Below are 9,526 nucleotides of genomic sequence, written 5' to 3'. Positions count from 1 at the left end.
CAAGGTAATGCTAAAACCAACTTCTCTTGATATTCTGCTTTCCTTTGGCGAATCATTAGTGATGCCAGAGACATATAATACAGTCCAGTTGCAAATATTTCATTTTTGTTGTTGATCAGGTTGATTTAATTGATGGTTGCTTAACGTCCAGTGGCAACTATTTCATATTCTTTTTTACATATTGATGTGCGAGTGTATGACATTCATTTTTTTCTGTACAGTATATGCAATATAATGCCTGACTCTCCACAAGAAACCAAATGATACAGACATCAACATTTTAAGGTGACCAAAAGGCTCTAAGCAATGCATAAAATTCATATTGCACTGTCAACTATACAAGGTCTATTTAAGAAAAAGGTTTAACACATCAAACAAGAAAACTCACTGTCTTATTTATGAACAAAATATTCTATATATGTTAACGATCTTGCGGAGGATATTCGCTCGCTTAATGCTGGTGTAGATATTGGTGACTTAAATGTATCTATTCTTCTTTACGCTGACGATGTTGCGTTGATAGCTCCAAATGAGCAGAATTTACAAAAGATGTTGGACTGTTTAAACACCTGGTGTAGGAAATGGAGAATGACTCTAAATACAGAAAAAACGAAAGTTATTCATTACCGTAATAAAAACATTGCTAGATCTGCCGTTGAATTTAAATGCGGAGATATTTTAGTTACTTATATTTCATCCTACAGATATTTGGGACTACATTTGAATGAATTTCTGGATTATAAACATACAGTACGAGAAATTACTAAATCAGCAAGCAGAGCACTTTCAGCCTTATATGCTAAATTTATTTCGTGTGGTGGAATGACTTATGATGTGTTTACGAAACTATATAGGTCGGTAGTTGAGCCTGTTCTATACTATGGTTCTGGAATAGTCTCCGTATAGTACTTCATGAAGGACATTAGGTCATAGCTCCTAATAGTAACTTCAAGAAGGTCATCGTCATCTAAATTGAAAATATCTACAGATTTTTGAATTGGAAGTTCATCCACAATTTCTTGCATGGTTATCACTTATGACAGAGACATATAATACAATTATTATTAACCATAATCACAAGCCGTACAATTTTATGTTCTTGTTTGTTGTTTTTCCCCACAGTAATCATATTAATAAAACCTATAAACCAATTAATGTGGTGTGGTGTTTGAATAAACCAAATTACATCTGTATAAAAAAAACACCTACATACATCCCAGTATTCTGAAATGAAAAGGACCAGTCAGACTGAGAATCAGAACATGTACATGTATTTATGTATACAATATATCTAGAATATCACTACACATTATTCCATCCTTTTTTCAATAACTAAACCAAAATGTGAGAGAACAAAAACTATTCCAGGTATAAATAATATTTTTATTATCAAACATTTATTCATAATGTTACTGTCAATGATAACTGAGAGTTTTATGATCATTTCCCTGCAACTGATCTGGTACAGTTCAACTATGCAAATTTCGGTATCTGTACAGCTAAGGATATATACATGTATCAGTGATGGTAACTTGTAATAAATTGCATACAGTGAAAGGGAAATGGCAAGATTCTTCATCTTTATTGTGTGTCTCATTCACTGCAAATATCTCAATTTCTTATGCAATCAGTTGCTCTGTGCCTTTCACTGGTGCTAGAAAAAGAAACAGCATGACAATCAAATTTAAGCGTTCATATTTTTTCATTCTCTTTCCATCTTCAGTGTGGATTGCAACTGGAACAGATGTCTCCTCCATACTGGTACCAACAGCTGTTCATGGTCGAGGATTACTCTCTTTTTAACTCCATTTGTTAATTTCTACATCTTTTCCTCTTTGGCATTCTAAATTAAAAAAAAAAGATAGAGTTGAATAGACTATTTGTCTTACTTGTAAACATTACTTCCTACATGTATGTCATACAACATTCTGCCGGTTTTTATTATGCTAAATCAGAGACATATATTGTATTATATGTCTCTGGCTAAATCTATTTTAAATTTCATTTTGTCATGTATAGACCTTTCAAGCTTGCTATAGGTATACATTTTGATCATGTTTGTCAATTGTTAAACGTGGTACCGTGAACATACAATGTAAGTTGCTGACATCAACGTCAACTTTATTAAGTCTGCTTCTACATATTTTGTAGGTCTCATGAGGGTCTAGAAGGGGTTTACAAAAGCATAACGGACTGAAAGTTGCAGGACATAAAGTCACAAATTTAGTAGAACAAAAAGTCACAAGACAAAAAAATCCCAAATAATCTTGATAATTGTTTGTATATATAAGAGAAATATCTTTAAAACATATATTCATATTAAAGTTACGAAATGTGTTATTATATTTGAAAAATGATACAAAAGAAAGACTTATTGGCACCATGAAGCCATTTAAGTGCCAAACCAGTTTGACATTTTGTTTTTGGTAACAATTATTTGATCATTTTTGATATCTTGTGATAATTTTTGTATACAAAGTTGGTTTGTATACAATAGTTCAAGAATAGAAATAAGTGTTTTTTGTTCAAGGAAAATAATAAAAAAAAAATAATTGTGACATTTTGTCCTTTTGCTTTCTGGCACTGTCCTTCATTCATACAAAAGAGTATCGGAATAACTGCATATTTGAAATCAGAGAAGTAAGGACAAGAGGAAACATCTTATCAAAATATCAAGATTGGAGAATGATGGGGTGCTAAAATAAATAAAGAATAGAGAATGATGGGGAAAATTTACAAAGAAAAGAGAAATAAATTGGGAATGTCTACATGTCCATGGTAATACAAATATATGCCCCGCTGATCTTATTTTAACAAGAAAACATTTGGGATAAATACAGGCTCATTAAAATGCATATTTATTCTATAATTTCTAAGTTTTATGAAAAAAGGTAAGTCCCGCATAGCTGGGTTTGAGTATCAATGTGAACAAAATAAATCACCTTTGATGGTATTTTATAAAAACACTATTTAATTCTCAGATCCGGACATCCTGGCATTTACATTTGTCAGGAGGTGATGAAATCCGGAATCCTCTAGATTTTTCATTTATTTGAAGGGGATAACTGATTATTTATATTGCCGATTATTTTTTAACCAGAGGTTATAGAATGTTAAAAATCAAAATGGAGATAGTATATAGTGTCTTTAACAGTATTAAAAGAGTAAAATTACTATATTCAACTGGTTATGATATATATCAATTAAATTAATTTGCAATAAGTCTATGGAAAATCTAGAGGAATCTTATCCGCATCACCTATCAACATTGTTTACATAACAAAAATGCTAATCATTGATTGGTCAGTTACATGTTGTGATGTCACTGCAGATCTGAGAATCAAAGTATACGAAAATAGTATCATTTTAACAAGATAACAATCGGGAATAGAGTAACACTATGGAATTGCATGTATAATCGTAAATTTCTAAGTTTTATGAAAAAAAGGTAAATCTCGCATAGCTGGATTTGAGTATTAATGTGAAAAATAAATAAATCACCTTTGAAGGTATTTTATGAAAACACTATTTGATCAAAATAAACAAAAATAGTATCATTTTAACGGGTAACAATCGGGAGTAGAATAACACTATAAAATTGCATATATTATCGTAAATTTCTAAGTTTTATGAAAATAAAATGGTGGGCCACACCGGTTCTACAGCATTGAAACAGGGGAAGCTGAATGGACCGAATTTAAATAGGTCTGCATTGGATTATTATCATCTCAGGACATTATAGTATAAACAAATCGGTGGAACTAGTTAGATGTATCTTTTGAATATACTTACATGCTTTAGCTGTGAAAGCAATTGACATAAACGAGAAAACAAATCTGTAAGCGTATCGTCCCTCTTTACAACAATGGCGAAATTTTCTCATCGCGATCCTCCTTCATCCCAGGTCACATCATAATCCCAAGCACTTCCGGTGGCCAAGTGATTTCATTGGCCGTTATATAGACTCTACTACGAGTTGCCAATCTCTTGTATTATATGTCTCTGGTGATGCTATTAGACTTGCACCAGAAGACACAATTGGTGCGTCCTTAAATTAGATTGATTGATTGATTGTTGGTTGTTAACGTCCAGTGGCAAATATTTCATGCATTTTCAGGACGAGAACAAGTTAACAATAAAAACAATAGTTAGGTTTTGTCATAATAGAGGCCATTCGGGTTGATGGTCGGGAATATTTAGACTGCCACTGGAAAATGATGGTATATAGGATTGGGACAAAATTTTTCCATTACAACAGACCACCTTTCGACCCCTCAAAGAATTGTTGCAAGGGTTTTAAACGTGCAAAGAACGTGGCCCTCCCTTTACACGAAGCATCGGATTTAACGTCCCCATTGTGACCGGACGTGACTGCGAACTTGATACATCCCGCACAGCAAAATGGACGCCACACGTCTTTTTACTGCCTGTCTGGAGAAGACCAAGTGACCAGATTTCGTTTCCCCAGTCACCCATGGGGAACTTTAAATTAGAAACAACAGAAATCCATATATGTGATCAAGCTGATCGACATGCATCTTCACATCCTGACACTTTTATACGAGCTCGCGCTCAGTTTCTTCCTTGTAGTTTGGATATGAAAACAGGGTTTTTGTGTAGAAGAAAAACTTTTACAAAAAAACAGAAAACTACACAAAACTGAGTCCTCTAAACGTGTTGACAGTCTTTTAAGTTGTGCTTATTAATGTGAGTAATCATTTATCCATGCATAACCAAGTACTTATTGAAGTCAACACCTGTGCAATTAAGTAAAATAGTTACTGAAAAGTTAGAATTTGAACTTGCTGTCAGTTCAATAATAAAGATTGTTAGTGATGTGATTTGTTCTCCCATTAGAAAAAGCCTTTCTCATGTAGCACACACTCTACATATACCGATCACTTTTACCCAAGATTGTCTCTGATGCTTACCAAACTGAAAATACAGAGTTTAGCTCTGAATTCAATATAGGGGATGCCATTTTCAGAATTACGCCAAGGTGTGTCTGAAAAAAACAAGGATACATTAAAAGGAGAACAATTACTTCACCCGGCCACCAGTGTTCTTATGAGCTATGTCCTCGTTTTGGTATTTTAATGGAAATGATGCCCGCATAGCTTCTTTATATATATAGGAAGATGGATGTGGTATGAGTGCCAATTATACAACACACCATTCAAGTCACAATTTATAAAAGTAAAGCATTATAGATCACGGTCCGGTCTTCAACACAGAGCCTAGACTCAAAAGTTCATTTGTTAGTTAATTGATGAAAAAATAACACAAAGGCGCTTCTGAACCGTATACTGTCCCTAAAGATAACCAAACATTCGTAAATGTATGGCTATTACAAAATCAATCGTTTCTGTAGCAACATTCTCCCCATTACATTTGGGATTGGCAGTGCAGCTATATCATACATATGCATATGGGAATATGTGTCACGAACATTGATCGAAACTTTGTACTCACATCGCTTTTGTGTTTCCTATGTAAAGGTAAGAATGTATATCTATATGACGAGTTTGACCGAATCATGACGGTAATTACACTCCAGATAGCATTTGTACTCAAAAACTGTGTTTGCTGTGTTTGCTTTGAACAAACTCTGTCCTGCGCCGAATTGTTCTTATAAAAAAGGGAAGTATCTTGTAATGTTAATACGCGTCCCTATTTAATGAATACTTGAGCTACTGTGTGTCGCTTTTAAAAGTTATATAAGGATCATGACTCGGATTTTGAATTACAACATTAGAAAATTGGCATTGCATTGTATAATTTTTCATCCTCCCCTTAAAAAAATATTGAGTTAACTTTTTTACCAGGATTATCCCACTAAAAAAGTGTTCATGCACTTAACTGACTTTGTTTTACACTCATTTTTTTTAACCTCGTATTCGCCTCGGGTGACTATAGTATATTTTGTGTTATAACTGCTCTGTCCAGGCTTTGCAAAAACACAATGTGTATTTATCTTTAACTAGATACTAATTTTCACAAAATACACAAACTTTACGATGCAAATTAAAAAACACTGTTTCAGCGCTTGAATTTTGTTTTTTTCAAAGATAGAAAAAAAAATGAAATAATTTGATAAACTGGTGTTTTATAGTTTAGAAAATAATTCTGTAATATACTATAGTGAAACACTATACACAATATGAAAGTTTATGGATGTGAAAAGGTCAAGGCCACTTCTTCTTTTGCTATGTCTTAAATGGAAAAAAAATCAGAAGGTTCCAAATCAACGCTATTTTGTTATGGCAGCTCTTCTTATAAGTTAGTCTGTAGTCAAATTTGTCGTTTCAACATTGTTTATATCATATGCTTATAATTTAATCGTTTTTGTAGCATTCTATTGAATAAATATCAGAATATTTCTCCTTTTTGTCTCTGTGGTTGAAATATTGATATTTTTAGGTCTGACCTTTGACCTCAATTTCACAAAATTGTGACCACTCTGGATTTTTACGACCCAACTTTTCTTATTGTACACGTTTTCCTCTTTCCATCGATATATAATTTAGGTGTGTGTTCTTCCGGACCATTAAAGTTTTAAAAAATGAACCCTGGTTGCAGTACTAGTAAGATACATGTTCAAATCAAGATTATTGGACATTTTCAAGCGAGATAACCCAATTTTTTTTTAACAAAATTAAACTATGATATTTTTTTTCAGATTCAGGTGTTACTGAATTGTTGAAAAAAAAAGTAAAATCACAAAATTACTGAACTTAGAGGAAAAGTCATTTCGAAAAGTCCATAATCACATGGCAAAATCAAATATCAAAACGCATCAAAAACGAATGGACAAGAACTCTCATTTCCCTGACTTGGTACAGGCATTTTCAAATGTAGAAAATGGTGGATTAAACCTGGTTCTATAGCGCTAACCCTCTCACTTTAATGACAGTCTCATCAAATTCTGTTATATTTAAATTGATGCTTTAAATAAATAGACACAATAAATAAAATAGTCAAAATATGGGTACATCAGTCATCATCGTATAACAATTTTAAAAGGAACAATTTAACAGAACACAAAAGCATCTACTATCTACGAACACATTGATTGATTTCAGTGTCTGACGTCAGAAAATTTTATACGTCACATAAATAAGACATAAGACATAAGACATAAAGCTTTATTTAGATTCGGTATAAGCAAGCAATTACAAACATAAGCTCTGAAGAGCTTTTAAAACCGACATAACAACAAATAAAACAAAACATACATATCGAGTCATGTACACAACATTAAACATATAAAGCAAGAGTTCAATCAGTATATAAACATGCAGCACAAAAGTTCTTTAAGCATCTTACAAGTTTAATACATACTGGTACATGCAATTATGAGATAAAAACACAAAAGCACAAATGAAATGGTTTGCACATAAAAAGCATAAAAGCACATTAAGTTTCTAAAATTAGCACAAAAGCAGCAGAAGCACTATAGTAAAAAAGTGGGAATAAATTTGCCATGCTGAAAATAAAGCAACAAAACAAAAAATAATAAGCAGAGATTAACTGGTTTTGCAGGCAAAGCATTGGCATGAGCTGCCAGACCAAGAATTTATCAAGTTCTTGAATTGATTTAAAGATGATTGCTTACGAAGCTCATCTGGCAGCTCATTCCAAAGCCTTGCACCTGCATACCTGAAAGATTGAAGGCCATATGCAGTTGTTCTTACATGTGGTAGATCTGCTGTATTCTGGTATCTGAAAGAGTAAGTTTTTTCTTTTAAGTGAATCAAATCATGAAGATAAACAGGACAATCTTTATTTATAATTTTGAAAACTTCAATCGCCAAAGATCGCATTCTTCTTACTTTTAAAGATGGTAATTTTGATTTGCAGAGTAGATCTTCATAACTTGCTGAATGGTCTTCGTAGATAAACCTTAGTGCTCTCTCTTGAATTTTCTCTATCTTTTTTGTATTTACCTCCCCACAAAAGTGCCAAACTAGTGGGCAGTAATTAAAGTTGGACATTATGAAAGAATAATAAATTGTTAATTTTCCGAGTTTAGTCAGGTGTTTACCTATTCTTTTTAATACATTTAATTGTTTGGATGCTTTTTTACATATTATAGAGACATGTTCATTGAAATTTAGTTTAAAATCTATTGTTACACCTAGCAGTTTAACGTTATCTTCACACTCTATTTCATTACCTTCTAATTTAAATTTTAGGTTTTTGTCTTTAGTTTTTTTACCTACAGCTATTGCCTGAAATTTTTCTGGATTTGCTTTCATTTTATTTATTGAGAACCAGTTTATCAAAATTTTACTTTCTTCTTCTAAAGTTTTAATTAATTTATCTAAATCGTTATCTGCGTATGAAAGGGTGTTGTCATCTGCATAATTATAGAGTTCACTTTTATGAATAAAATAGAAAATGTCATTTAAAAAAATATTAAATAATGTTGGCCCTAATATTGACCCTTGTGGCACCCCTTTAAACATTGTTTGCCAATAGCTTGAATTAGTACCTACTTTAACACACTGTTTTCTATTAGTTAAATAGCTTTCCAAAAGTTTAAGAGATGAGGCGGACACACCATAAGATTTTAATTTTAGTAGGAGGAGGTCATGGGGTAGGCAGTCAAAAGCCTTGGACAAGTCCATTAATATAGCTGCTACATATTTATTCTGATCTAAAGCCTTTTTCCAATCTTCAATTATTTTTAATAAAGCGGTTTGGCATCCATATCCTTTTCGAAAAGCTGACAGAAAAATGTGGAAAAATGAATTAAAATATTCAACAAGTTGATTTTCTATAGACCTCTCAAAAATTTTTGAAATCATGGGCAATATACTTACAGGTCTATAGTTTCCTTTATCAAGAGTGTTTGATTTTTTATGCAGGGGTATTACTTGTGCTTCTTTTAATTTATCTGGGAAAACAGCTGATTCAAATGATTTATTTATTATTTTAGAAATTGGATTGGATATTTCAGATTCGGATAATTTTAGTATTTTTGAAGATATTCCATCTTTTCCTGTTGCCTTTTTTATGTTAATTTTATTGATTTGTTTTTTAACAAACTCTGGATCTACTGGGCTAAAATTTAGTTCTTCTTTTTCTGGTTTATTTTCTTTAATAATTTTAATACTTGGATGATGTTCATCTATTACAGTATCTTTTGAGCCGATATCTTTGGCAACATTTATAAAAAAATTATTAAATAATTCAGCTACTTCATGTGTCGTTCTTTCCAATAGCAATCCAAACTCAAATTAAAGAAACAACAGACACTGTATGGTCAGCCACTTTTTAGACTATTACCTCGAATTTTACACAAGCGGTAATTCCAGAACCAGAATCTATGACAACTTGTGACGAGATAATTTACTGTTGAAATTATCAGTTTCCCCTTACCCGGCTTTGAAGCAACATTCCAACTTTGCCTGCATATACATGTATAACCTGCATCTTATAAACTCATTCGATATCACGAGGTTAGAAAATTAGTGCAGCAGCTACTACCCATCCTTTATTTAAGAATTGAATGCTTCTTTTT

The 9,526-nt window shown here is 32.3% G+C and overlaps 1 long non-coding RNA gene across 1 annotated transcript; it reads right to left on the bottom strand.

Moving 5' to 3' along the window:
- Nucleotides 1-1,369: 1,369 nt before the first annotated feature.
- Nucleotides 1,370-4,002, bottom strand: LOC134705249 (uncharacterized). The gene is made up of 2 exons (XR_010105507.1): nucleotides 3,793-4,002; nucleotides 1,370-1,843 (listed from the first exon to the last, which is right to left on the bottom strand). It is a non-coding gene; the product is annotated as an uncharacterized LOC134705249 (long non-coding RNA).
- Between the last annotated feature and the right edge of the window lie 5,524 nt (nucleotides 4,003-9,526).

Source organism: Mytilus trossulus, chromosome 2 (genome assembly GCF_036588685.1).
Source record: "Mytilus trossulus isolate FHL-02 chromosome 2, PNRI_Mtr1.1.1.hap1, whole genome shotgun sequence".
In the NCBI taxonomy this organism is placed as follows: Eukaryota; Metazoa; Mollusca; class Bivalvia; order Mytilida; family Mytilidae; genus Mytilus; species Mytilus trossulus.
Note: the sequence above shows the minus strand (reverse complement) of the source record. Positions and strands in the feature narration are given on the sequence as shown.